The following is a 26439-nucleotide window of genomic DNA, read 5'->3' as shown; positions in this document are numbered from 1 at the left end:
GGGGCAATTGTAACAGAGTGCTGGCAGTTCTTCCTTTTTTGCGTGTTGTTCCCAGGCTGTACAGTGCCAGCAAGAAGAATGTGTAGCTATTCTGCTAGAGCACGGTGCCAACCCCCATCTGGCGGATGCTGACGGCAACACTGCCCTTCACCTTGCTGTCCGATCTCCTAATACAACCGTAGCGGGGCTGTTACTTGAGCATAATGCCAATATTGATGCTCGGAATAAGGTAAATTTTTGTATTTGTTGAAGAAGTTCTTTCAAAAAGTTGTACTAGTATTTCTCTTGTAGGGTTTTTTTTCTTTTATTTTTAAATGTATTTATCTGTCCTCTCAGGAGGGAAACACTCCGCTTATTCTTGCTATCTCTGAACGTCATGAAGATATAGCAGAGTTTCTTCTGCAGAGAGGAGCTGATGTGCATGCTCGAGATCACTGTGAAAGGTGAGTGGTTTGTCAAAACTCTGCATGGGTCTCTTTAGTATTCTTTAGGTTGGATTAATCAGAGGCATGAGAGTGAGCTCTGAAAAAACCCGGGGAGCCACATAGCAGCTATTTCTGTGTGACTTGTGAAAGCACATCTGCGCTTGGCTGTTGTCATACCTCAGTGGGTGCTTTCCTCGTTGAGGGTTACAAGAAGGCATTGTCTGTGGTGGCCCTTCTGGCAGGAAACATGCTGTTAGCTCAGCAGCACTGCCTCAATTTGAAAAAACATCTCCTGCATAGTGGCGTAGTTTGTACGTGAGTGTTGTCTATGTGGAAGCTTTGTCTGAAGATTGAACGTTTGCTTGTTTTGACTCCCTCTTGCATTTTATGGTTGCTCTTAATATTTAATGAAAACTGCTTTTTCTTTTGCTCATTCAGTAATGAGGAAAGTAGTTTTTGAGAGCAAACAGGAATAAAAATAATTACAGTGTCTGTGTCAAATGATCTACTTCATAACATATTTTTGGTGTTTCAGAACCCCACTTATGACTGCAGCATCTGGTGGACAGCTTAATTTAATAAAAGCTCTTCTTCGATATGGTGCTGATCTTTTCCATAAAGACAGTAACGGATGGACAGCTGAGGATTATGCTGTTACTCATGGATATTCTAGGTAAATTTTTGACTTTATTGTTAGAATAGGTTGTCAGTTGTCAGTGTGGCTTTTGAATGTTTTTGGTAATAGCAGCAAGGTTTAATGGTGTGTTGAAAGCTTCAGGACAGACAGTGCTCGGTGACGTCTTCTGATACGTATTGTTCCCTGTGTCTACTATTAATCTGGATGTTGAAGAAAATTTCCGCCCCGAATTGTCTGTTAGATGTCAAGTTTTGATGCTAAACTTGCACCTGCCCAATACAAACTCTAAAACATGTCTGCATCCTACAGTTACCCAGAGGTAGAATGTGGCAAACTGAAATGCATGTCAGTCCTCTCCTCAGACCAGCACCATTGTCCTTACTGACTTCCACTACAATGAGCAGGAACTACCAGCCTTTTCTTTCAGAGATCTAACATATCCCTTTTGTTAAAATCTTAAGCAGTTTCACCCCTCTTATGGATAGCTTTGTACCTGTGCGTATCCCTTCTCTAAGGTGGTTATGTGTGCTTAACAGCTAGGCTGAAAATACTGTGCCGAGCTGGAGCTAATAGCTTCATAGGTGTGGATATGCACCTCTAGAGTGAACGTGACTGTAGTGAATATTGAAGTAGGTAGTAGCCGTGCAGTAAGTTCTGTGTGTATTACTCTCAGTGAATGCATACAAGTATATGAATTCCTACGGCTATGAATACGTGTAGGGTGGATAAGTGGCTGTTAACTGTTCTATTAAACTGTATAAGCAAGTATGTGGTTGTTTTTACCGAATACGTTTCTTCTCTTTCCCTATATAGTCTTTGTACACAACTGGTGGCATACGCATTCTGGGGAGACAGAGACGAAGGTGGTGCACAAGGCGGCACAGTACCTGGCATTCCTCACCGGGCCAGAGCTGCTGGCTTGACGTTGGGTGCACCTGCTGTGGACAGAGGAGGTAGGATCTTTAATCACGCAGGAGCTCACGAGGAAAATCACTGTGGCCTTTTCTTTAGGGGGTTTGTGTTGTCAGCGCTCGCTGTGTTCGCCGTTGACTTTAGGGGAGGCATCAGGTGGAGTAGCACAAGAAGCTTTGTGAATATGCTGACTTGTTGCTGGTTGGAGGTGCTTCTTGTCAGGGGTGAGGACAGCTGCGGTTTGTGTGCTACGGGCCCACGTACGGGGTTGTTGCGTTCTGCCTGCCAGATTGCCCATCTGTCTAGGTTTTCATACCGAGAGAGAAGGGGGACAGGGAAGGAACTAGGTGAGTGGTTTTGGGTTTGGGGTGTGTACTTGTACCTGTAGATGGCCATTCAGATTGTGAAAACAAATTGCAAAAGGTTCATCCTGAGTAGTTGTTCATCTTCCTGTGGTTGGGAAGCAACAGATGAGTTAGCAGGACTGTACATGTCTTGTTGATTTCCACTGAGTTTGTGCAGTGGTGTTTTAATATTAATAGTTTCACCTGCACTAAGCTGCTTTTAGTGAGTTGTCTTATTTCTCAGCATCAGTTACGGTTGTTTCTGTGTAGGTGCTGTAGAGACATACTTAGGAAAAATCGTCTTGGAAAAGTCACTTGGTTAGAAACAATAATGCAACTTCTGTGTGTACTGTATCTTCATGGACATAGTTTGATTCCAGTAAAAATAAATAACACTTCTACTTCCAGTAATTTTATGAAATAAACGTTAAAAAGTCCATATTAACTTGTGATCCAGAAAAAAAATTGAATTGCCTTGTTATCAAAAAATTAGCTCCTTCAGTGAGTTCATTTTAAATTAAAAAAACCAACCAAACAACTCCTTAATGTTTAAGATCCAGTCTATGCTTATGAGCTCATATAGCCCTAGAGGAATCTTAGAAAACTAATCTTTTAATATAGATCGAACTTCTTGTACTTTACATCTCAGGCCCTACAGTGGGAAGTTCTATCCTTTCTGGTTTTTTTAAGGGTGTTACATCAGAACTTTGTGGCAAATGGGCAGCAGACAGTGTTCAAACACAGTTTATTACTCCTTTTTTAAATATGTCGTGAAATATGAGCAAAACATGGGCTATTTTTCCGAGTTCACTTTTCCCAGATAGGGGAATTTAATTTAGAGCCAAACTTTGTTCCTTTGACTTAGGACTAGTTATTTTGATCTAGTCAGCGATGTGTAAAGTTTCTTGATAGACTGAAGGAAGATGCGGAGGTTTTTATATTTTATTTTATTTTTGGAAAGGGCTTGGTACAGGTAGTTTAATCAACAAAATGTTGCTTTTACCCAAACAGCACTCTGTGGCTGCCTCCTGTGCACATAGATAATTGCTGTGGTACCACATTGTGATGACTGACAGGCCCGGGTTATTTTAAAATATGTGGCTTGAAGAATAATACTGTTGTGTGATTCCAAAATTGATATGCCCTCAGGGAAATAGGGGTTCTTGAACCAAGTGATTTGCTCGGTTCCTTGAAGACAGTAATACTACTAGCATAAGTCCACAATGTTATGGGAAATCCTCACTTGAAGAGGCATAGTAAGTGTGAAGAGCATATTTATGTGGGTTAAGGACTTGGGAAGAGAAAGTGTGGTGTGTTCTCAAACTGTTCATAGTAGGGCTTGTTTTTCTTGAGTAGTACGAATCTTTTTCTCCTTGTGCTCAGTCTCCTGGAAAATGACCCCGGCCTGTTGAGTGAGAGGGATTAGTAGCATGCAGGGAACACTTGGTGGCATTGATTCTGCGGTCTCTTGCTTGCACCCACAAAGCACAGGTCCTGCATCCTGAGTCCCTTTGACAGGCTGCAGTAAAAGCTTTGAAGCCCCTGTTAGAGGAGAAGCTAGACTGATCTTGAGACAACGGAGGAATACCCACTTTGAATTCTTTGTTTTAATCTTGCTCTTCATTCCTATTTTTCTGGGATCTTCAATGTAGTCCTTCCTCCTTTTGCTACTTTTGCACTTGTTGAACATTGTTCAAAATACTCGCCTCTAGTGAGCAAGTCGGTATATTTAAGAAGTTGGCTCATGCTTATTTGAGTGTATACTTTTTGTCAGAACACGAACGTTTTTGTTGATTACAGACAGACTTGCAAAAACCTCCAAATGAATGGCTTCCACCTCTAGCATATCGAATGACAGACTTTTCAGATTTGAAGTTGAAATTTCTTTGGCAAAAAGTAATTATGCATTTTTTCTAAAAGCGAGGGTTCAGATTTCTAGTATGTCTTCAGTGGCAGCTTTTTTTAGCTGCTGCACTGTGTATTGGTGTATTGTTCCTACAGAAACCATTGGTTTTTCGTCATAGAGCTCTTGGAAAAGAAACGAGTGCTTCAGTGTGCTTTATATCTGCTGTATCACCTTTTAAGAAAATTGAGAAATGGAGAAGGAATGAGAAACAATCTTGAGGTCCTTTTTTTCACTCTTACGTGTGTGTTTTTGATAGGAGTCCTCTTGCCACGTCCATTCCATGTATTTGTGGTAACATCAATATAAGCAGGACTCCCTGTTGCTCTGAGGCAAATGTTATGGCCTTGTCACACAGACGTTTGGTGTTGGGTAGCTGCAATAACAGAACCACACCATTCTTACTAAGTAGGATGGGTAGAGCAGGCAGATGGTGATTTGTATTCTAAAGCTTCTGTTCCACAACATAGACACGCGTACACACACAAGCACACATGCATGACACTCACAGCAGTCAGTGCACCCGTTCTGGTCCAGTTGTGGCCTGCCCTATAGCCCTGGGGGAACAGGGTATTCACTCTGACTGCTTGTCATGCCTGCGTTCTGGCTGGTGGCGTAGCTTCTCTATGTGAACAGTTCAGCATGGTCAAATCAATATATGCAGGGCTTTTACCTCAAACTGAGGTAGGAGGGGGCTGTGTCTGCATCAGGCACCATCTGACACAACCGGCTAGCATATCTCCAAAGTTTGTTGGCACCTACAGATTTTTGGGATGCTTAGACGGAGGGATTTTAAGTGTGCTGTATGTATAAAACACTCTACAAAAATACGAAGGAATTGCATTGGTAGTCAGTGCTGGGCAAGGACTAGTCAAGCTGAGAGAAATGCAAAGTTGGCAGGACAGTAAACTGCTACGAATCTGTTTCGGTGTTTCAAAATATTGGAATATAGGTATTCTACAATGGAGCAAGTAAATGAAGTTACACTGTTTGACACTGTCCCTTAAGAGTAGAGTTCTGTAGGTTGTGATAGGTTTGGCTTCTACTTCTTGTAACTGTAGAGTAGGCTGATGGTCACAGTACATTCTCCCATTGCTACAGCTTTGTTAATGTACTGGTTAGGTTTTCTGCATTTCTGGGAATTCACATTTATTCTGGTGTCCTTGTTTGGTCTGTCCTTGACATGGCTTTCCCTAAATGGATATAGGAATGCCACAATCTCCTAGCCAGACATCAAGAACAGGAAAACCAAAGAAAGGTATTCTATACAGTAGCATTTCAACTGTGAAACATGTTGCGTGATGTACAAATACTAACACACCTGTGATGTTTATTATCTTGGAGGTCTCTATTCTGATGGTTTTGGTTTTATAAATTAGGTTTGAGAGCAGGCTTGGGGTGCTTTTTGTTGGCATGTTTTGCACAGGTCCTTTATTACTGAATTGAGTGATTGCTTTGTGTCATTAGTGATAGTAAATAATATTATTTAAAAAAAACAACTCTTCTGTTACTCCAAAATGAAAATGGACTTCAATTAAAGTAGAAACAAGTGATCCCTAGATACTACTTTTCTAGATCCCACTTCTACGGTAGGGCATCAAGATCTGTCTGAAAACTATCTCATAAACTTTCTCTCTTGCTTTTTAAAGGAGAATGGGAACTGGTTTTGATCATTGCTTGAAGTTACTATACATGGAAAGCAAAAGTTCAGATAACTTACTCAACATGATATGCCCTTTGTTTTCTTTTCCTTTTAATGATTTTGTCTAAGACCTCGGTTTGGCTCTCATCATACAACTTTATAGAAGGCTACCAATCTCCTATTTATAAGCAACTTCATTTTGTGATGATAGTTAACGAGAACTAATTATCGAGGACTTGAGGAGTGCTGAAATAGATACGATGTGGAGGCTCTATTTGTTTTTTTCCTTTCTGTCCTGGGAATTGAAGAGGCCTTTTATTTCACCTTAGGTGTTGATAATTGAGAGGTTTTCGCACTCTTCAGGCTGGATTCCTAGAGTTCAGGTTTCTTTAGTGCATCAGTGGTGTGCTAGAGTGCGCTATGGTTGAGTTTGCAACATGTGCATCTGGGCCACGCTGCCGTTCAGAGGGATCTTGACAAGCTGGGTAAATGGGCTGTCAGGCCTGTCTTAACAGAATTCAGCAAGGGCAGATGCCAAGTCCTGCACATGGAAAGGAACAACCATTTGCTACAGCACGTGCTGGAGAGCTGCTTTGCTGGGAATAGCCAGAGGGTCTTGGCAGAAAGTGAGCTGAGAATGAGCCAGCAGGGTGCCCTGCCGGCTGAGAGGGTTAACGGTGTCCTGGGCGGTATGAAGAGCAGCGTAGCCAGGAGACTGAGGGAGGGGATTGTACGCTGCTACCTGGCAGTCCCTGGCTTGTGTCCAGCTCCCTGGGTATAATTTTGAGCCCCCAGTGCAAGAGAGAGTGGTCTTTCATCCGTGAGCGAGTTCGGTGGAGGGCCATCAAACTTTGCCAGGAGCAGGACTACTTGCCTTTTGGGGAGAGACTGGGGGAACTGGGCTTGTTCAGTGTAGAGAGGAGATGACTTTGAAGGGGACCCAGCAGCAGCTTGCAGCACGTGTGAGGAGAAGCCGGAGACAGGTGCCTCCCAGTGGTGCGTGACAGGAAGCAAAGGTACAAGAGGCATAAATGGAAACAAGAGAATTTCTAATGGAATGTGGGCAGCTTCACCATGGTGAGAACAGTAAAACAGAGAGGTTGTGCAGTCTCCCTCCTTGAATGGTTCAAGATCAGACTGGAAAATTCCTGTGAGCCTAGTCTGACCTCAGAGCTGAGTCCGCTTTGAGGAGGCGGTTGGCTGAGAGACTTGCCGAGGTCCCTTGTGACCTGATTTATCCTGTGATCCTGTGTGCCAGTTGCTTTCTTAATTGATGAAAGCTTGGAGCGTAGTATAGATTGCCCTGGTTACGCCTGTCTTGCCTGTTGACTATCCTTTTTGGTGCAGCATAGAGACCTGCTGGGGATTTTTCTACCTGAGGATAGGCATTAGATCTTGGTTATGCTTTTTGATGTTTTTTACCTTTTCAGGATAACCTGTAAGTGGGTAGAGCACCAGCTAGTAGAGTATATAAACCAGTAAAATCTCTGTCAACAGTGTGTGCTTGTGTGTGCAGTAGGAGTACTTCAGCAGTTCATTTATTTACTGTCTTGCTAAAGCACCAGTATTTTGTTAACTGTTTATTAACGTAGCCTATTCATGCTATGCTGGGCTTTTTTTAGTTTAGAGGTAGTTCTTAAACTTTTAGGTATAAAAGTTCAAAGGAGATATAACTCTAGTCTTTTTTGTTTTGTCAATTCAGTGTGACTTGAAAGAGCAGTTGTTTGGAAAAGCATTCATTCATTCATGCTGTCTTACGTAAAGTTGACTCCCCAAAGTTTCATTCTGCTATGACATGTAGAGTTGTCCAGGTTAAATGTTTGTATGTGCTGGTTGGTTTTTAGCATGCCAAATCTAATTTCAACATGTCAATTAATGTTTGAACAGCAACAGACGACTTGTCGCAAGGAGACTCAATCGGGTAAGACTTTAAACATACCCAGCACATACCTGAGGAATGATTGGAGAGACGCAGTACTCAATTTGCTTTACTTTTTAAGAAGCTTGGAGAAAGAGGGGAGCGATGTCAGTTGGCGTGCTTCTGAGGAAGAGCTCGATTTTTCTCCCAAGGTATGGTGTATTTACAGTAAATGTCCTGTAAAAATAAGTGATCTGAAGGCAAGTTTTCTGGGGGATTGAAAGAAACTACAGTTCTAGCCAATATTGTTTTCTCCTTAGAAGCAGTCTCTGACCTGCCAGCCTTTTTTCTGCTGTGAGTTTTTCCTAAAAGACCTGTAGCTGTGGCAGAGCATGCAGCAGATTTGTGGTTTGAGGCAAAAGAGCCATAGGCGACGAGATAAACCCCCACAGTTTTGTTTGTTCTTGGTCATTTGAGTCAGATTTTAAGTTTATAAGTTACTAATATAACCTGCTCTGTTCTTCCTCAAACACTGTTAATGTTTCCTGTAGATTTCGTGATAGAATCCTAACTGATAAAGGGCACTTTTTAATGAAGATGTACTGAAATTCTTCATCACCTAGTTCTCCTCTCCTCCTCCTCAGGTTACTCAAGAGTGCTCAGCGGATGAGTTACTCAAACGGGTCATCTTTTTTTCTTCTATTGAGATGGCATTCTGTGCTTGCATGTAATCTCACACTGCATGTTTTCCCTCTTTTTTTTTTTTTTTTTTGAATGCTTAGGCAGTATTCTTTTTGTCAGCTACAAGCTCTCAGGCCTATTTTTTTTTTTGCTAGTGTTCTGAAGAATTATTAACTTCTGCAGTGATGTCTGGAGCATCAGTTCTGTTGCTCTGGGATTCTGCAGCGATGGGGAACCGGTGTTCTAATTCAACCTACTCTGCAATACTGGAGATGCAAGCATGTTTGGTTTTAACATGATTTCATTTTCTTGCACTGATTTAAATATAAATCATGCATTTTTTGGGCATGTTTTTGAAATTTCAGGATATTCTGGTGAGTGTACTTGCAGGGACTAATTAACGCAGTAAGTCTAGGGTTCTTAACAGTTACTTCCCTCGTGCACACTTGCAAGTAAGCATCCAGAAGCTGCGATCTTAAATATAACTGAATTTTACTGAAGTACTACAAATATTAAACCCAGATTTTTTAGAACTGCTATGCATGTAACCATAGTTTTGGGCACAATTTTCAGAAGGGTGCCTGCACGGTATTTTGGGGGGTGAAATACTCACTGAATTGCATACGTGAGGAGTGTTTTTGTACTTAGAAGTACAGGATGGAGCCAGCACCTGACCATTATCAAAAGGACAGCCTGATGACATTTAGTGTTCAAGATTTGATGTGAACAAAAGATTTGTTGTTGTCGTTAGTGGTTTTTTTTTAAAAAAATAATTGTTTTTTGGCTTCTTTATTTACAGAAGCTGCAGAAGCCAAACTTGACATTCTTAATGAATGTTTCCCAGCAGTTCAGGAAAAACAGTAAGCTATTTGGAAAAGATTGCATAGTATGCTAATATATAAAAGTAGATTTGCTAAGTAGTTTTTTAAACATTTCTTTTCCTATGGTAAATGAGAAAAGTAGCATTTTGAAAACACAGCACTTAGTCACTTCAGAAAACATAAGTCATGTTGTTAAAACGAAGCTATTAATCCCCTCCTAAGCCTTTGTCCCTGGCCAAGTCCTTCCTCCATCCTGCCCATCCTTGACTTGGTTCCTTTTCCAGACATTCCCAGATTACTCCATTAATCTGGTAACATGCCTGTTGCCATTTCCATAACTCCTTTTGTTGTTTTGACATAACTGCCATGTCTCCAAAGACGGTGAATAATGAAGTATCTTGCAAGTCGGTACCAAAGCAAACTGTCTTTCAAAATCTAAATAATTTGCAAGATAAACAAGAAAGTTGGAACAAGAAAAGCATGATTCGGGTGAAGTTTCACAGAAATGATGACTCTGAGATGACAAACTGGAAAAAAGAGACACCTCAGCTTCTCTCAGATAGTTGTGGTCTTAAGGAGAAAAAGTCAAGCTTCAGTAATGGCTTTGAAAGTGATAATAGTTCTTTGTCAGCAGGAAAAAAACCAATGCTTGAAAGTCAAAGACCAAACTCTGTCTTTCTTGAACATGTGGATGATGAAGATACAGAAGAAGAGCAATGTGAAGTAGATAATAAAGTGTGTGAAGCGCTGAAACAAGGAAGTGAACACTTGTGCTTGAATAGGCATGAAGAAAACGTAAGAGCAGCATTTCACTCGAGCACCAAAGTAAGTTATATAAGGATGATTCAATCACAAAGGTATTTTCTAAGGGTAATAAAGGTAAGAACCAAAAGGTAAACTGGATTTCTGTTAATACTTCACGTATATCCATCTTTTGATCTTCCTTTTTTTATATTAGAAAATGCCTTTACTCCTAGCCAAAGCAGTTTCTTAGGTATAAGAACAGCGTTGGGCAGTATTTTCAATATTTTTTTAATTGGTTGCAGTGGTTTTGCAGGAAAACAAATAGGCAGTATAATTTTTCTGAAATAAATTCAGTTTTTCTCAGCTGTATGTACAGTTTTTTATCTGTCAAGATTTATTGCCATTTAGTAAAATACCTGGTGTGATGGCTGAAAGTGAGGAACCAACAAGTTTGAGTCAGATTGAGAGCAGGAAGTTAGTGATTTTCCTGGAGCAAAGTAGAGGAAAAGGAGCGTGTTCCAAAACAATGTAACTGAAATGAAAGCTAGAGTTAGGCTGACAGGAAGAATTGCTTCTCAGGAGCTTTGCAGAGCCAGGGCTAATGACTTAGGGCTAATGTCATTGCTGTCTCCTCAGAGATTCCCATGGAAAAACTGAAGGTGTTGTAAAACAAAGCTCGACAAAGTTTCCCTGTTGTCTTACACAGGAAAAGCATTTTTAAAGTTGTCGATGGGTGGCTAAGAAGGTGCTTGTTTCTGCTATTTCCAGCTGTTTGGTCAATCTCTTCTAGGAAAAATCACCTGAACGGGAAGAAGAGGAGAAGGAGCAGGAAAAGGAAAACACTGGTGAAGAGCTACGAACTGCAGTTGTTGAGGGTGTGAAAAATTCTATTTGTAATGATAGCCATCAAGTCCACAGTGCTTCCAAAGACGACACTGGTGAGAGAAGTGAGTTAGTAAATACTGATCCCAGTTCTTCCTCTATAAATATTAATGCACAGTAAATGAACTGAAATGGTGCTTGACTTCTGAAACAGTAAGTTTTTCCCTTGCCTGTGAACCCTAGTGGGCATTGGCAAGGAGGAAAGTAGCTTTTGTTCCTTTTCGTTCGTTCCTGAAGAACAAATTGTGGCCTTGGATTCCAAACGATGCTAAATGGAGCAGGTGTCATTCTTGGTTTTGTTGCTGTGTTCTCCCTGAAGCGATCAGAACAAAACGCACGGTTGAAAAAGAGGAGGATTAGAGAGTCTTGGTGTGACAGTAGTATTCCCCTTTCTGGCCCGTGCTGTCAGACTGAAAAGTTGTGATTGCTCTTGGCTGAAGCCTGGGAAAGATTTGAGTCAATCTGAGAGAAAGCTGTTCTGTTCCAGTGCCTCACCTTGTCCAGTTTTAAAACGTAGAAAGTCTCTCCAGTGCCACGCTTGTGTGTGCTCGAAAGCATTGCCCCGTCAGTCAGGGCTGAGCACTCCGGTACTCACCTCGGGTCTTGGAGAGGAGGAGAAGGCACACTTTGCATTGTCTGTCTCCAGAGAGTAGAGTGGTGTGGTAGATGTTACCAGAGCGTGTGTAGCTGCTGATCAAATGCTACAGAGCGGGCCTGGCAGAACCTGCTGTATTCCAGGTGTTGTGCCTATACGTGCTCTTCTGTCGGTGCATTTTACCATAAGCCGGCATTTGGCACAGTGTAAGTAGTCCTAGCTGAGGCTGGAACCAGCAGTTCCCCTCTGCTAGGACGGGTGCCCTCACTGGTCTCTAGCTCCTTTCCCGTTTTTGTGTGCGTGTCTCCACGAGAGCGAATCCTGAATCAGTTTTACCTAACGGACTAGCTTAAAACAGAGAAATGAAGATAGTTTAATCTGGCCAGGAACCTACTGAGACTGAGCCTTGCGTGTGCCTAGTAGAGAAGAGATTGGGATGTTGGCCCCTGAGATAGAGACAAGTTGTGTGTTTGGGGTGAGATTTTGGGCTGTGAGCCTCTCCTCTTTTTAAATGGCAATGCTTAGGTGTCTACCTTCTGGGAAGGTGCAGGGTAAAAACTGCTAGTCAAGGAAGATCTTTTCTGGTAGCGCTACAAAAGGAGCATTGTTTCTTGCTGATCTTAGCGTGAAGATGTGTCGGGTGGTGTTTCTATGGTACTTCTTGTACAGTGGATAGTGGTAGTCAGTGGAAAATTCTGGAGCTGTAGACTGGAGAGCAGGTGACCTAGAACACTATGCCACAGGGCTGCAGCGTGGGGGAGCCTCTTCCTGAGCGTGACACAAACCCGTGTTCACTGCTGCTTGTAGCTGTGTCAGCTGTTGTGCATAGCCATCTCCTGCTGGAGAGGAGGCAAGAGGTGGCGATCCAAAGGAAATACCGTGGTATGTTGTGTGCTGGGTGTGAAGAAGCCCTCGAATTCAACACTCGCTCCTTAGTTTGTCCTCAGCAACAGAACCGCTGTGCACCTTTTGGGCGCAGGGGTGATGGGGAAAAGCAGAGTGAAATAGAAGGGCTCAGTGTCTCCCCTCTTCCTGCATTTGTAGGTGCCCTGACTGCAGTGGGAGCAGAGGAAGAGGAAGATGCTGAATCTCCCTGGGATTCTGAGGTATTCCCTGTGAAGGACACCGGGGTTCCCAGTGGGGCGGGGGTGGGGAGCGAGATCCAGAAGCACTCGGAGCTTGGGCCCTGCCGCGGCTGAGGCTTATTTCCCCTTCTCCTGGTTCTGCTGTATGTTTGTAACTGGGGGCCCTTGAAATACTTGTGCTGTGTGCTAGCTGCTCAGCGAGGCTTGGGGTGAAGGTAGGTCGAGCTAATGATTTGGGTCTCGTGGCAACTGGCCCTTGCAGTTGGGTTTCTAGTACAGTATTGCGGCAGTGAAGTTTCTTGCTGCTTAAAATAGTCTGAGCTTCTCAGCGGGGCTGGCGGGATTGTTGCTTTTTCACCACACAACTCTGTTCCGCTGACGTGTTCAGTGGTTGCCCTTAGGGTCTGCAGCCTAGACGATGAGCTGCTTTGGGAAAGAGCCTTTCTACCGTTTTGGCCCTTTTTGAGAGTAATGTTCAACAGAGATACCGCACGTGCTGGCTGTGTTTGCCCTTTTAGTTCTTCCTGTCTGTGGTAATGGGTTAGAAGAAAGCGAGCAGAGTCTGTAGCTTACGCCCTCTGACTTTTCTTGTGAGGAAGAAGGAACTCTTCCCCACCCGCTTCTTAAAAATACAAGGCTCAAATGCTGCTGGGTTGTTTTGGGTTTTGTTTTTTTTTGTAGAGCCTTGGTTTCTGTAAGCTTTGTCTTGCTTGTCTTTGTTCAGCCCTTGCAACCGGGAGTAGCAATGTGTTCGCTCCCCACTGCAGGACGTGTGCCTGGGGAACATCAGCACAAATTTGAGTATCGGGTACGAGTTCAGTCGAAAGTTGGGCCCCCCCCAGACCTGCGGTTACGGGTTCGCAACCCACAGCTCGAGTTACCGTGTTAATTCTCTCTTGCGGCTGTGCAGTTTGCCAGCGTGACAGACTAGTTTAGATGAGTTGTGAGGTTTTTGCCCAAGATCTGAAAACACACAAGTCTGCTGTGATTTTCCAATATACTGTGTCTTGACGTGCCCTTTCCAAGGGGCTGATCAAAGGCTTTTGTGATTCCATGCTGTGCAAGTTGGCTTAGCAGGAACATTTTGCGTAGAAATGAGTTGAGAATTTGTACCGATGCTCACGCCCGTGTGTTATGCTCTACAGACGGATTCTGAAAGTCCGGAAGAAGGATCACCTGGTGTGTTGCTTCCAGCTGCAGACAGACACGGAGCACGCTCGCGGATTGTTTCAGGGGAGCGCCACACTGGTAACTTCGTGGTGGACTAAATGTTTGTCTGTAAACACGTATAGGCTGAAGTGAGCTTTTATCGATGTCTGCCTTAGGAATGCGCTTACGGTGTGGGTGCGCGCTATAGCAGTGAAGTGCTTAGTATTTGTTAATTAACACCAGCTCTCACGGCGCTTGCTGGCAAGTTGTAAGGGAAGTTACCTTGTTTGCGTTGCGTGTGTCCTTTGGATGTGTTTGTATCTCCTTGGGTTCGGGTTCTTGTGGCATAGTGCTGAAAGTGTATGTGGTTTAGGGCTGACCTGTCTGAACACCTGAACGTTCTCGGATGATAACGTAGCAGGAGAAAGCTATGATCTGGCCAAGCACTTTCCCCCCGTCTTAATTTTTGATACCTTGCTGTTATGCTTTGCCTAGGAGCTAAAATGTGACTGAAAGTTCAGGGTTTGTTGTGAAGGGCTTCTGCCTGTAGTTTGTGCCGCTGTCTCTTGAGCATCTGGAGTGTAGAATGGCAGGGAAGTTTTGCTGTTGGCGTAGAACTCTCATCTGAAGGATTTCTCCTTTACTAAACGGTCAGTCCTGCTTGTAGTGTAAGTATGATAGAATAGCTGAAGAAGCGTGTCCAGTTTTAGTTTAGTAAGCTGGAAGCAAAACTTTAAAAGCTCCTGGGAGCTTGTAAATCCCCTTGCTGAGTAGTTGTCATGCTTTGTATGATTCTACTAAGAGAAGTTTAAAGTCAGCGTAAAAAGGAGGTAAAAGGTGATTACGCTAATCTTTCTAAGGTTTTTCTGTACTGCTAGACCACCGAGTTTACTGAAATCAAATGCTGTTTGCTTTTTAACCGCTTTTGTAAACATGAAAATTTTGCTGTGGAGCCCTTCTTAGTAACATTTCGTGCACTTCTTTCATGAGAGGACTCAAACTGTAAGATGACTAAAGCAGAGGACTTGAGAAATATAGGTGGGCCAGTAGATTGTGTGGGTTTGTAAATGATTTCCATGTTGGCCAAAAAATTTTTAAAAAATTACATATTTGGAACTGTGCTATAAATGCAGATTACAACCAATTGTAAGGTGTTGGTTTTTTTCCTTTCCACACAAGCTAGACCCGAACAACCTGATAAGAACTAGTTTGCTTCTACCTCATGGAATGATGTGTATGAGGTGTCTGTGTCCGCACCCACGTTTCCTCTGTCCCATCAATGGAAAGGAAAATACTCCTCGACATTAAACACTTGTAGGATAATCGCAGTCGTAGTGCTGCTGGCCTGTTTTATGGTAATTCGTTACAGCAGACCAGCTTTGGCTTTTGAAATAATCTTTGTAGAAGGCAGGATTCAGCTCCTCAAAATAAGTATTTTGATCTTGTTGTTGTGTTAACAAGCATGTCCTTCCTGCTTCCTATGGATTGTCCTAGTTCTGTGAGTATTATTTCTTAAATCCAAGGCGCACGATGGGAAGCGTGCGTTGTCCATTTCTTGTATACCGATACAAATGCTGGATGTTGAAGTGGATTGAATGTTAAGTATCGCAGTCTCGATGGAATAAAGCTTGCGAGTAATACTTAGTTGTAGAAACTGCTGATGTTGAATGGAGTGAAAGGTACCTTCAACTAAATGAAGTAACACTTCCCAAAACGTTTTTTTACCTCCAGGCATTTTGGAGAACCCCGACAATTCCCAGGTAAGTATTTGTTTGTGTCAGACTGCCTACTTGTCCTGCTCGTTAAATATTATGTAGTTACTTTAAGTTTGATTTTTTTTTTTTTTTTTTTTTTTTTTGTCGTCATTGGGTTGTCTTTCATAGCTGAAGACCCCTGCACCTTTTTTGGAAATGAATGAAACCTCTCCTAAAAAAATGCAGCAGAAATCAGGTAATGTTCACGGCATGTAGTTCTGGGTTTAGCTTCGTAATCTTTCTAGACGGGAGTATTTAATAAAGCATCTGATTGATTTGTTTTGCGGATCTGTTGGAGGAATTTGGTTTAGGACACGCAGAAGATGTTGAAGGTGTTCATAACAATCTCTTTGTAGTGTTCTTTTATGAACAGACCCATTGTACTTGCAATTTTCTTTCTAATACGAAATTAATGGCTCTAGCAAGGCATCCCGGGAGCAGGTGGTGTGCTGAAATATACCTCGGTGTATGCGTTTGCTCCCTCCTCTAGCCTGCTGTTCAGCACTGTCCATACCCTTCCATGATGTACGCTTCCTACACCGTACTTGCTGTCATCTCCCCTTTTCAGGCAGTCCTGAAAGTCTGCTTTTCTTTCAGGGGCTCAACACCCCCCCCCCCCCCATTCCTGATTGTCTTGGTCCTTTGAGCATGTGCTGTGGCTGATTCCAGGCTAGGGGGCTGTAGGCTAGGCTGTCCAGGAGCTGCAGGTGAGCCACAAAGGGGAATTCTTGGGCTCGTGCCGTAGCTGTAGTTTGCAGGAATTATTACTTGCCTGGCTTTATCTCTACCTGTCTGGCAGTCGTTTTGAAACATGTACAAACACGTTCCTCTGAGGCTTCCCTCTCTTGTTTCATGGAAAATGACCAGCAGGCTCAGAGGCAGGGGAGGGAGGTGAGGAAGAGAGGCAAGATGGGAGGAAATGAGTGTCAGCGTGTTGTCAGGAATTCTTTTTTCTTTGGAAACAAGGCTAAAGTTGAGGCGGCTAGCTGGTCGGCTATGTATTGGGGAGAGGGTATGTAACCTTAATGGGGGTTTTTTGTTTCTTTGTTCTGAGGTTTATTGGTTTGTATAGTTGATAATTTGTGTTGTATTTTGTATTAATCACGCTTGTTAATCGGATGAGAAACAATTTGCCATTCAGGTTTTAGAGTTTCTGCAATTGGCTATTGACAATATAAACCAGAGAGAGGTGAACAGATATGCAGAAAAGTAAGCGGACTTGGAACTCTTTGTATTCTCTACTTAGAAGTTACAAGTTCTTTGGCATCTGTGCTTTAGGCGAAGAAAAAAACCAGTATTGTTGTTCTTTTGACAATAATAGAGATGAAACTTCTCTCTAGGAGATGTATCTTCCTCCTTCTCCTCTCGCTCTTCTCCCTCCCCTGTATTTGCAATGGGTAAGCAACAGGTCCTCTCTTGCCCTTTATTTTGCAGTGACGGTGTTCTGGTAAGACACACAAATACTTGTTAGAGGTTGTTCAGTTAAAACTTGAGTTTTGGTTATGCGTGTATTCCACAGTAATGTGAAGCGTAGCCCCACAACGGACCAGTATGTTACGATATTCCCGACACAGAAAGGTTGCCTTTTCGTGGCTCATTTCATGGCGGCTGTTCTTCCTGCGTGGCTTTATTCAGCTGCGTCATGCTGGTTTTTAGCCATATGTTACCTTGAAGGTCAGGTGCCAAGAAGTAGGTGTAGATGTAAAAATTTCTTTCTTTCAAACATTTTATGTTTGGATTTGGGTTTAAGGAATTTAGGTTGCTTCGGCAAAGCATCGTGATTCCTGCAGCACAAATATTTCTGACTCCTCTAAAAGGGTTGAAATGCCATCCTTGACAACTTGATTTCATAAATCTGGAGAACAGGTACAGTATCTTTCACAAGTAAATGTTCAGTGAGGGCTGGAATTTCCCATTCTATTTACTTTGTTACTGTCGCATAGTAATACATTCTTAAAATGTATTTTTGAGGCAAAGTAGTGGTGTTCTCGTGTTTTCTGTATAGAAGAGTAGCTGCTGTCCACTGCAATCTGCAAAAAGTCATTATGTAAGAGAGTTTATGAGGAGGGAAGCCTCAGAATAGAGTGGAGAGGTGAGGACTAATTGGAAAGAACTCAGATGACCAGAAGTCATTTTTCAATGCTAGCTAGAAGAGCAGACAGAGTAAAAGGTGGGGGATTCGCATCTTTTTGTGTGCGCTGCACTGCAGGCATCCGTTACTAAAAATGCATGGTAGCAATAGATGACAGGCAACAATACTGGAATCTGGTTTACCCTGTGAATTTTTTATATACGTTTTTTTGAATGGTGGTCTCTTCAGAAGCCTTGGAGTAGGGTTCTGCCAGTGTTTTGACTAAGAATTTCTCCCTGTGCTAAAAGCGAAGAACTCTTGACAGCGAGGAGTCATCCTCTTTCACAATGTTGACAGAAGCCAATAGAAGCCAGTGTTGGCAGAAAATAGACTCGTGAATTACTGCTCCAAGGAAAGAAGAAATTTTACTTGCAACAGCTAATGGGAGAAGTCCTTATCTTTTTAGTTGATGTTTTTGAGTTATTTTTCCAGTGGTTGGAGAAAATAATTACGGACTGGAGTTACTGACACGATGAGAACTGGAATTTTGCAGGTAGAAGAACACTGTAGCCTTTCACCTTTCCTGCTTCTTCCTTGTTCTGTACCCATCATACAGAAATGTCAAGATTGATTAAACCCTATGGAAAAGGGTTCTTAGGGGCTCCAACGTTGTTAAAATCTTACCTAAAAAGGGAGACTTCAGGCTCAGATAGCTGCTGCTGAAAACTTTCCCGTTGACCGTGATGGGCAAGGCTGAAGAGGAGTTAAGGGTTGCTTTTCATTCTAGCAGCATGGCGCCTAATTTTGAAGTGACTGCACTCTGAAACAGAATCCGAAAGACGAAGACACCTACGTACTCTGAACAGAGAATGTGACTTGCATCCTTAGAAGGCCCGTACAAAAGAAAACCCTGGGTGCTCGCAGGTCTGCTTTTATCCAGCTTTCAGGCAGATACGGTTGACCAGAAAAGCTGGTCATTCAGCCTGTGCTGTGCACAGGGGAGGTGTCACAGCTCTCCTGCATCCACAAAATATCTAAGTCTATCTTCTAAGCAAAATTGTGGTGCCCATGTTACATGATGGGAGTGATGGCGCATATCAAGTTGTATGGTAGGAAGCTGCCTGCATTTTTCTGTTTGTGACCTGAGTGAACACTGGTGAAGTGACAGAAGAAGTCTGGTAAGCGTACCTTCATGGAAGCAGAGTAGGAGCAGCCCCATCTGTCTGACCGACTGACCACCCGCTGCTGTACTTGGGTGGAGAGGCTTCTAGGAGTAGCACATAGACAATGAAAGTTTGTGAAAGGAGTCACCTGCAGGAGAAAATGCCAAAAGCGAGGTTGGCCCTGTGATTCATCAATAGTAGACCCTTTTGTATTTTTATGATCTTCTGGATTTTCTTCCTGTCTTGCTCGCTTTTCTTGTGCGAAGAATGTTGCGTCCCTCTCTAGCAGCAAAGCTTTGTGCATAGCCATCTTCTGCTGGAGAGGAGGCAAGAGAGGTGGCGATCCAAAGGAAATACCGTGGTATGTTGTGTGCTGGGTGTGAAGAAACCCTCGAATTCAACACTCGCTCCTTAGTTTGTCCTCAGCAACAGAACCGCTGTGCACCTTTTGGGCGCAGGGGTGATGGGGAAAAGCAGAGTGAAATAGAAGGGCTCAGTGTCTCCCCTCTTCCTGCATTTGTAGGTGCCCTGACTGCAGTGGGAGCAGAGGAAGAGGAAGATGCTGAATCTCCCTGGGATTCTGAGGTATTCCCTGTGAAGGACACCGGGGTTCCCAGTGGGGCGGGGGTGGGGAGCGAGATCCAGAAGCACTCGGAGCTTGGGCCCTGCCGCGGCTGAGGCTTATTTCCCCTTCTCCTGGTTCTGCTGTATGTTTGTAACTGGGGGCCCTTGAAATACTTGTGCTGTGTGCTAGCTGCTCAGCGAGGCTTGGGGTGAAGGTAGGTCGAGCTAATGATTTGGGTCTTGTGGCAGCTGGCCCTTGCAGTTGGGTTTCTAGTACAGTATTGCGGCAGTGAAGTTTCTTGCTGCTTAAAATAGTCTGAGCTTCTCAGCGGGGCTGGCGGGATTGTTGCTTTTTCACCACACAACTCTGTTCCGCTGACGTGTTCAGTGGTTGCCCTTAGGGTCTGCAGCCTAGACGATGAGCTGCTTTGGGAAAGAGCCTTTCTACCTTTTTGGCCCTTTTTGAGAGTAATGTTCAACAGAGATACCGCACGTGCTGGCTGTGTTTGCCCTTTTAGTTCTTCCTGTCTGTGGTAATGGGTTAGAAGAAAGCGAGCAGAGTCTGTAGCTTACGCCCTCTGACTTTTCTTGTGAGGAAGAAGGAACTCTTCCCCACCCGCTTCTTAAAAATACAAGGCTCAAATGCTGCTGGGTTGTTTTGGGTTTTGTTTTTTTTTGTAGAGCCTTGGTTTCTGTAAGCTTTGTCTTGCTTGTCTTTGTTCAGCCCTTGCAACCGGGAGTAGCAATGTGTTCGCTCCCCACTGCAGGACGTGTGCCTGGGGAACATCAGCACAAATTTGAGTATCGGGTACGAGTTCAGTCGAAAGTTGGGCCCCCCCCAGACCTGCGGTTACGGGTTCGCAACCCACAGCTCGAGTTACCGTGTTAATTCTCTCTTGCGGCTGTGCAGTTTGCCAGCGTGACAGACTAGTTTAGATGAGTTGTGAGGTTTTTGCCCAAGATCTGAAAACACACAAGTCTGCTGTGATTTTCCAATATACTGTGCCTTGACGTGCCCTTTCCAAGGGGCTGATCAAAGGCTTTTGTGATTCCATGCTGTGCAAGTTGGCTTAGCAGGAACATTTTGCGTAGAAATGAGTTGAGAATTTGTACCGATGCTCACGCCCGTGTGTTATGCTCTACAGACGGATTCTGAAAGTCCGGAAGAAGGATCACCTGGTGTGTTGCTTCCAGCTGCAGACAGACACGGAGCACGCTCGCGGATTGTTTCAGGGGAGCGCCACACTGGTAACTTCGTGGTGGACTAAATGTTTGTCTGTAAACACGTATAGGCTGAAGTGAGCTTTTATCGATGTCTGCCTTAGGAATGCGCTTACGGTGTGGGTGCGCGCTATAGCAGTGAAGTGCTTAGTATTTGTTAATTAACACCAGCTCTCACGGCGCTTGCTGGCAAGTTGTAAGGGAAGTTACCTTGTTTGCGTTGCGTGTGTCCTTTGGATGTGTTTGTATCTCCTTGGGTTCGGGTTCTTGTGGCATAGTGCTGAAAGTGTATGTGGTTTAGGGCTGACCTGTCTGAACACCTGAACGTTCTTGGATGATAACGTAGCAGGAGAAAGCTATGATCTGGCCAAGCACTTTCCCCCCGTCTTAATTTTTGATACCTTGCTGTTATGCTTTGCCTAGGAGCTAAAATGTGACTGAAAGTTCAGGGTTTGTTGTGAAGGGCTTCTGCCTGTAGTTTGTGCCGCTGTCTCTTGAGCATCTGGAGTGTAGAATGGCAGGGAAGTTTTGCTGTTGGCGTAGAACTCTCATCTGAAGGATTTCTCCTTTACTAAATGGTCAGTCCTGCATGTAGTTTTTTTTCTTATTTTGTGTTAAGATTGTTGTCACAAGTAGGGTGATTCAAGATGCACTTTAGGTGTAAGTAAGTAATATGAAGTCATGCTGTTTATAAAAATGTGTGGTTTTTCACTGCAGGTGAGAACTCAGGATCTACCTTTCATATGTCATCATCAGGTGAAAAAGAAGACATGAAGGATGGCATTGAATATTATGGTGTGCAGGTATGTGAACCCAAATATTTTGGATTGCAGTCTGATTCAGGAGGCTGTATTATACACTAAGGTAAAGAAAACTTACCAGTCAGTGAATAATGCTTATGGGACGTCCTGTAGGTGAAGGCTGCGTTACAGTCTGAAGGAAAGCTGGATACAGTCTTCTTATGGTGGGGTAAAATCCTTGTCACTATGTCGGATGCTTGCTGTTACACTGATTTTTTTTTCAGTTGGTTTGCTTAAATTTTGAGGGGTGTTTTTCCTCTTGTGCACTGCTGAGAAACAGTGCGGGCAAATGCGGGTTTTATTGCCTGTGCAAAATGCACGTTCAAGTGAAGAGGGAGATTTGTCTGTAATAGGCTGATCTGTTTGATGAAACATGCCGGTCTTCCTCTTTGTAAGACAAGGATCAAAGAGAACACCTTGAAATGTGGTGACCTTTCTGAGGCTTCCCCAGCCTCTGCAAAATACGCTCTTGTTTGGCCACGTGAAGTGTTTGAAAAGGGTTTCTCAGAGGGTATCCTAGAGGGGAATAAGGCAGGCGTCCTGCTTGTGTTGGGCGTGCGGGGCAGGGCTGCACAGCGGGGTCTGGCGTCCTCTGGAACACCCGAAGGGACAGCGTAGCAAATGATTTCCACCCCACAGCCGGGCATCACGAGAGAGGGACGTGCCTAATTCTAGCAGGCAAAGCGCAGGACTTAAGGCTGTTGCAAGGCGGTAGTAGTTGGCCAGTGAGCTTGGGAAGGGGGAGGGTGAGACAGGTGGTGTCTGGCTGAGGTGCTCCTTCCCTCTTGTGAGCGGAGGGGTCTTTGCCGCGGGGGAACAGGGCCTGGCTGACGAGAGGAGCGCGAGGAGCGTGAGGGTCTCAGCCCGCTGGGACACCAAGGCTGCAGGCCCTGTTCAGAAGGCACCACGAGCCGAGGAGGCGTGTGGGCAGGACTGTGACACGGGGCAGAAGCAGTCGGAGCTGTTGAGAAACAGAGCGTGGGGACAGGGGCTTGAGGGGGCTGGGTAGGGTTAAGGCGTGGTGCGGTTTTCCTGCGAGCTTGGGTTCCTGATTCCTGGGATGAGGGCAGGAGCAGGCAGGTTTCCCTAATAAATCCTTTCCTTTGCACCTTGGAGTGGAATTTATTATTTCTGAAGCTTGGGTGAAGAAATAATCCTCCCTTAGCCAGTTCTCTGTGTGGTGAACGGTAAAAAGCTTGTCATGTTCATTCCCCTTGGGTTAGCTTAGGTGGCCGGGGACTGTGCAATGCCAGACGGTAGAGCGCGATGGAGGGAGGAGGGTGGGTGAGGAAAATGTTGGCAGTTTAATGAAAAATGGTATTAAAGCAATAAACCGTGAAAAATAAACATGCTCTGTGACAAATGCCGGCGGTTACAGAAAGCAAGCAGGCTAAAAGGTAAAAGCAACCCTAATGCCTAGGCAAACCTAACCCAAGAAACTGCTGTCTCTGAGTCCTTCTCTTGTTAAGAAGATGGTGTGCAGTGAACCTTTCATTTAGTGTCCCTTGATTTTTGTAGTGAAAATGGCTTTCAAAATGCCTTATTTCTATTATAGGATGAGTTTGCAACAGAAATTGCATAGATTAACTGTAATATTTTTTCTTGATAATCTTTCTGTCTGTACCTGTTTACTTAAGGATAAATATATTTTAGAAACTACCAACTTGATAGAAAAACCAGCACATGAAAATCACACTGATAAGGCAGAAATTTTACATCAGAAATTTCACAGCAGAAAATGAGGAATTGCACAGTGCTGACAAGCAGTTAAGTCCAAAACCTTGGGAAGAAAGATATGCAAGAATGTAAGTTGAAAATGAGAAAAGGGAATTGAAAACAAATTGTAAAAATGTTACAGCAGAGCTAAAGCAGCTGCTTGGTGAAATTCATGAAACTGGGAAAACTCCTTCCCTTGTGGAAGAAATGTCAGAAGATGGCTTCAGTGCTGAGCTGAAGAGTTCTCATGTTGTTTTGTCTCATGCAACAAAATCAATTAACAACTTAGAAAGTAAAGGTGAATTTGGAGATACTAAACTTATGCTAGGTGGAAAAGTACCCAAAATGGAAACTGTAATCCGAGTCTTGGTGTCCTTTCTGATCAAGATAACTGAAATGCAAACATGGAAGATACCTGGAGTACAGATGAAGAAGATTGCACAACCAATATCAGTGATACAAAGATGCCTCTAGCAAAAGGAGAGAGAGAAAAAAAGCGCCTCCTATGGAAACGGAAGAGAATGAAAATGGAAGTAGTAGAAATGCAGTGGGAGGTCCTGAATACTCCCCGAGATACAGCTTTAAAACAAGTCTTTTGGATGACATTTCTAATATTATTCCTAAAATAAGACAGTTCCTACACGTGGTGAAAATGCACTTCTTGTAACAGAGAGGGAACTTGGAAAAGACTCTGGATTTAGTGATGATGTTCCCAGGGACTGCTTTATCGACAACAAAATAGGAGAAACAGAAATGGAAAGTCTTTTTGCAAGTGCTCAGCAATCATGTGTCATGCTGAAAAGGAATCTTGATGAAGAACTAAACCAAGATACGGGAAGATTTAAGGGTAAGGTAGGAATGCTGCAAATAGTATTCCTGGCTTTGGAGAAAGAGAAGGTACAGCTGCCAGAAGAGGTGGTTCACCTGCTACTCTTTAATCTCGCTCCGGATCAACGGTGCTGCTCACTTTAGCTATTCGTCACGAAGGGGAGATGCTTCCTACAAACTGGGGTTTGTTCTAATGGGAATAGGTGACTTGTGAGTAAAGAGGGCAGTGGAGAGTTGTCTTTTCCCCCATTTTTGGAAAACGGAATGCATTATTGTTCCAGGCACTTGGTTCCAGTGCAAGTAGTTATCTCTTCATTGCCATAAAAAGAAATCCATACAATTACATCAGTTCTGATTCTGAATCAAAGAATGAAAATAGCTTCTGGACAGGGTCCTGACTACTAATTCATGTGCTGTGCTATCTGCGTGGTGTGTCTTCATTGCCTTTCACTAAAATTCCTCTTTCCTGTGAAACCAGTTGTGTTTGTGGGTTTGGGATCTTTTTTTCTTTCCTCTCCTTGTTCGCAGATCCACTTGATTTTTTTCTGGTGGTGTTACAACGAACATTGTGCAGTCCTCCTAACGCTTTGTCCATCAGTAATGTTTTCAATTTTTTCTTGTTCCTGTTTTAAGAGACACTATTGTTTTCTTTCTAAGGGCTGTATTTTTGTTATGTCTTGCATCATGAGTGAATTCAAAGTACTTTCAATGGCATAATACACTTTGTAGTGTAATTTTGTGAAAATGCTTCTCTATGAATTAAAAAAAATCATTTTATATTATTTCAGGGGTAAACCCTGAATTAATCAATCTTGGATGTGGTGTTTCTGTCTTCTAGAAATACGTGAAGCTTAACTTTGTTTTTATAGGTTAAGAAGGAAAAAAGCAAACAAAGATGTTCAAAAGTGCAGGCGGTGGCAAAACAGGAATGTGTGGATAAATTAAATAACATCACTAATCGGCAAATGAAACAAAAGATTACTGTAAGGAAGAATGACTGTTTGAAAATGGAGAGTGAAAACACAATAGAAGAAAAAGACAAAAGGAGTTTTTCATCTGGGGAGAGCTCAAAATTGATTAAAGTGCCAATGAAAGGGTAAGCTAAGGAAATAATCTCTAGCTCTTGTTTGTAGTGCTATGTAAGTGTCTTAGGTTTTCTGATACTGTGGTAGTTGAAGTAGTTTCCTCAGTGGTGAAAGCCATAGTGAGTAGTCCACTGCTTCTCAAAAAATGAAGAAAAATTCTTTTTTGACAAAATGAAGCGCACGATGGAGGTTCAAATTTATTGCCTGCTCTAAAAAAAGAAAAGGGGAAACCAAAAGAAAACCCCCACCTAAATTCCTGTGATTTCCATGTCAACACTGAGGTAAAATGCATCTTCAAAACCAGAACTGAAGACTGGAAAAAGCAGTTATTTTTGTAGGAAAAGGCCACCTAGAAAAGAAAAGTAGGAACTTGGGGTTTGCTACTCCTCCCTTTTCTAGGTGATTTTAGTGATCTCCGTGCAGTTGGTGTTTTCCTTTTCATTAAGTTAATATGCCCTTTGTCAGGAGAGGGGAAAAGATGATATTACCAAACCAATCTCAAAAGTCTAAAGAAGGCACACGTATTTTTATGCAGACCTAAGCAGGAGCTTTTTCTGTCTGTCCTTCAAAGGAATCTCTGCTCTAGGTGCTTTCTGTACCGTGGCTATTGGATATAGTCCAGCTTAACCTGGATCTAGCTCAGATTCCACGTGTCCCCCTCACTCCTAGGGGAAGGGTTTTAAATACTTGGGCATATTCCACGATCTTTACAGTCAAGTCTGTGATTTTATCATAGATATTTTTTGTCTCGGTTGTTTCTGGACATCATCTTAAGTATGTCTGTTTCACAGAAATATTTTTTATAAACCTATTCACTTGGTGATTTTTTTTCTTTCTTTCTGTGTAATGCAGTAAAATTGCCCTGAATGCCAAAGGTGCAAAGAAAAGTAAAAGACAGCCTTCAAAGCAGAAGGCTCATCAGCAGATGAGCTCTTCCAGTGGCAATCATGGTCAAGTACCGGATGAGAGCACTTCCAGTGAAACATCTGAGGATGAAGGAAGGTATGCCTATAAGGAATGTTGAAAATAAAACTTACTTAATGATAAAAATTGGCCTGAGAGCTAGAGGCTAGTTTGGGTTTTTGTTGTGTGTTTAGGTTTTTTGTAAACCTGACGCCTATGAAGATTCTTGTTCTTTCATGTGACCACCTGATGTTCTTTCTTGTTCTTTCTTGTTCTTTCCTGTGACTACCTGATGCGCTTTGTGTTGACAAACACTTCACTTTTGTTTAGAGTGCTTTTGAACATGCTGGCCAAGTCAACAATGAGGTCACGTGCACAAATTCTGATTAATTACATGAGTGTGTGCACAGGCATAGAAGTATTTCATGTGTTTAAAAAGGGTGAGGTATCTCAGTTTTTTTCACTGCAGGTACCTCAGGATTTTTTTGCCCTGCTCCCCGCTCCACCTTTTCTCTTGCAGCTGTGTACCCTCCTGACTTCTTGCCCACCCTGAACTTACTTGTGTGGGTTGTGGCAAAGTGCGAAAGAGAAGTTGTTGACACTGTTCAGCCCTAGCTAAAAATCTGGTGTGTTAGCAACACTGTTTTGGTCAGAAA

The 26439-nt window shown here is 43.2% G+C and overlaps 1 pseudogene; it reads left to right on the top strand.

Moving 5' to 3' along the window:
- LOC130143515 (ankyrin repeat domain-containing protein 26-like) overlaps positions 1 to 26439 on the top strand; it is a 56266-nt pseudogene that overhangs the window by 4632 nt on the left and 25195 nt on the right.

The sequence above is a fragment of the Falco biarmicus genome, unplaced genomic scaffold (assembly GCF_023638135.1).
Source record: "Falco biarmicus isolate bFalBia1 unplaced genomic scaffold, bFalBia1.pri scaffold_36, whole genome shotgun sequence".
Taxonomy (NCBI): Eukaryota; Metazoa; Chordata; class Aves; order Falconiformes; family Falconidae; genus Falco; species Falco biarmicus.
Note: the sequence above shows the minus strand (reverse complement) of the source record. Positions and strands in the feature narration are given on the sequence as shown.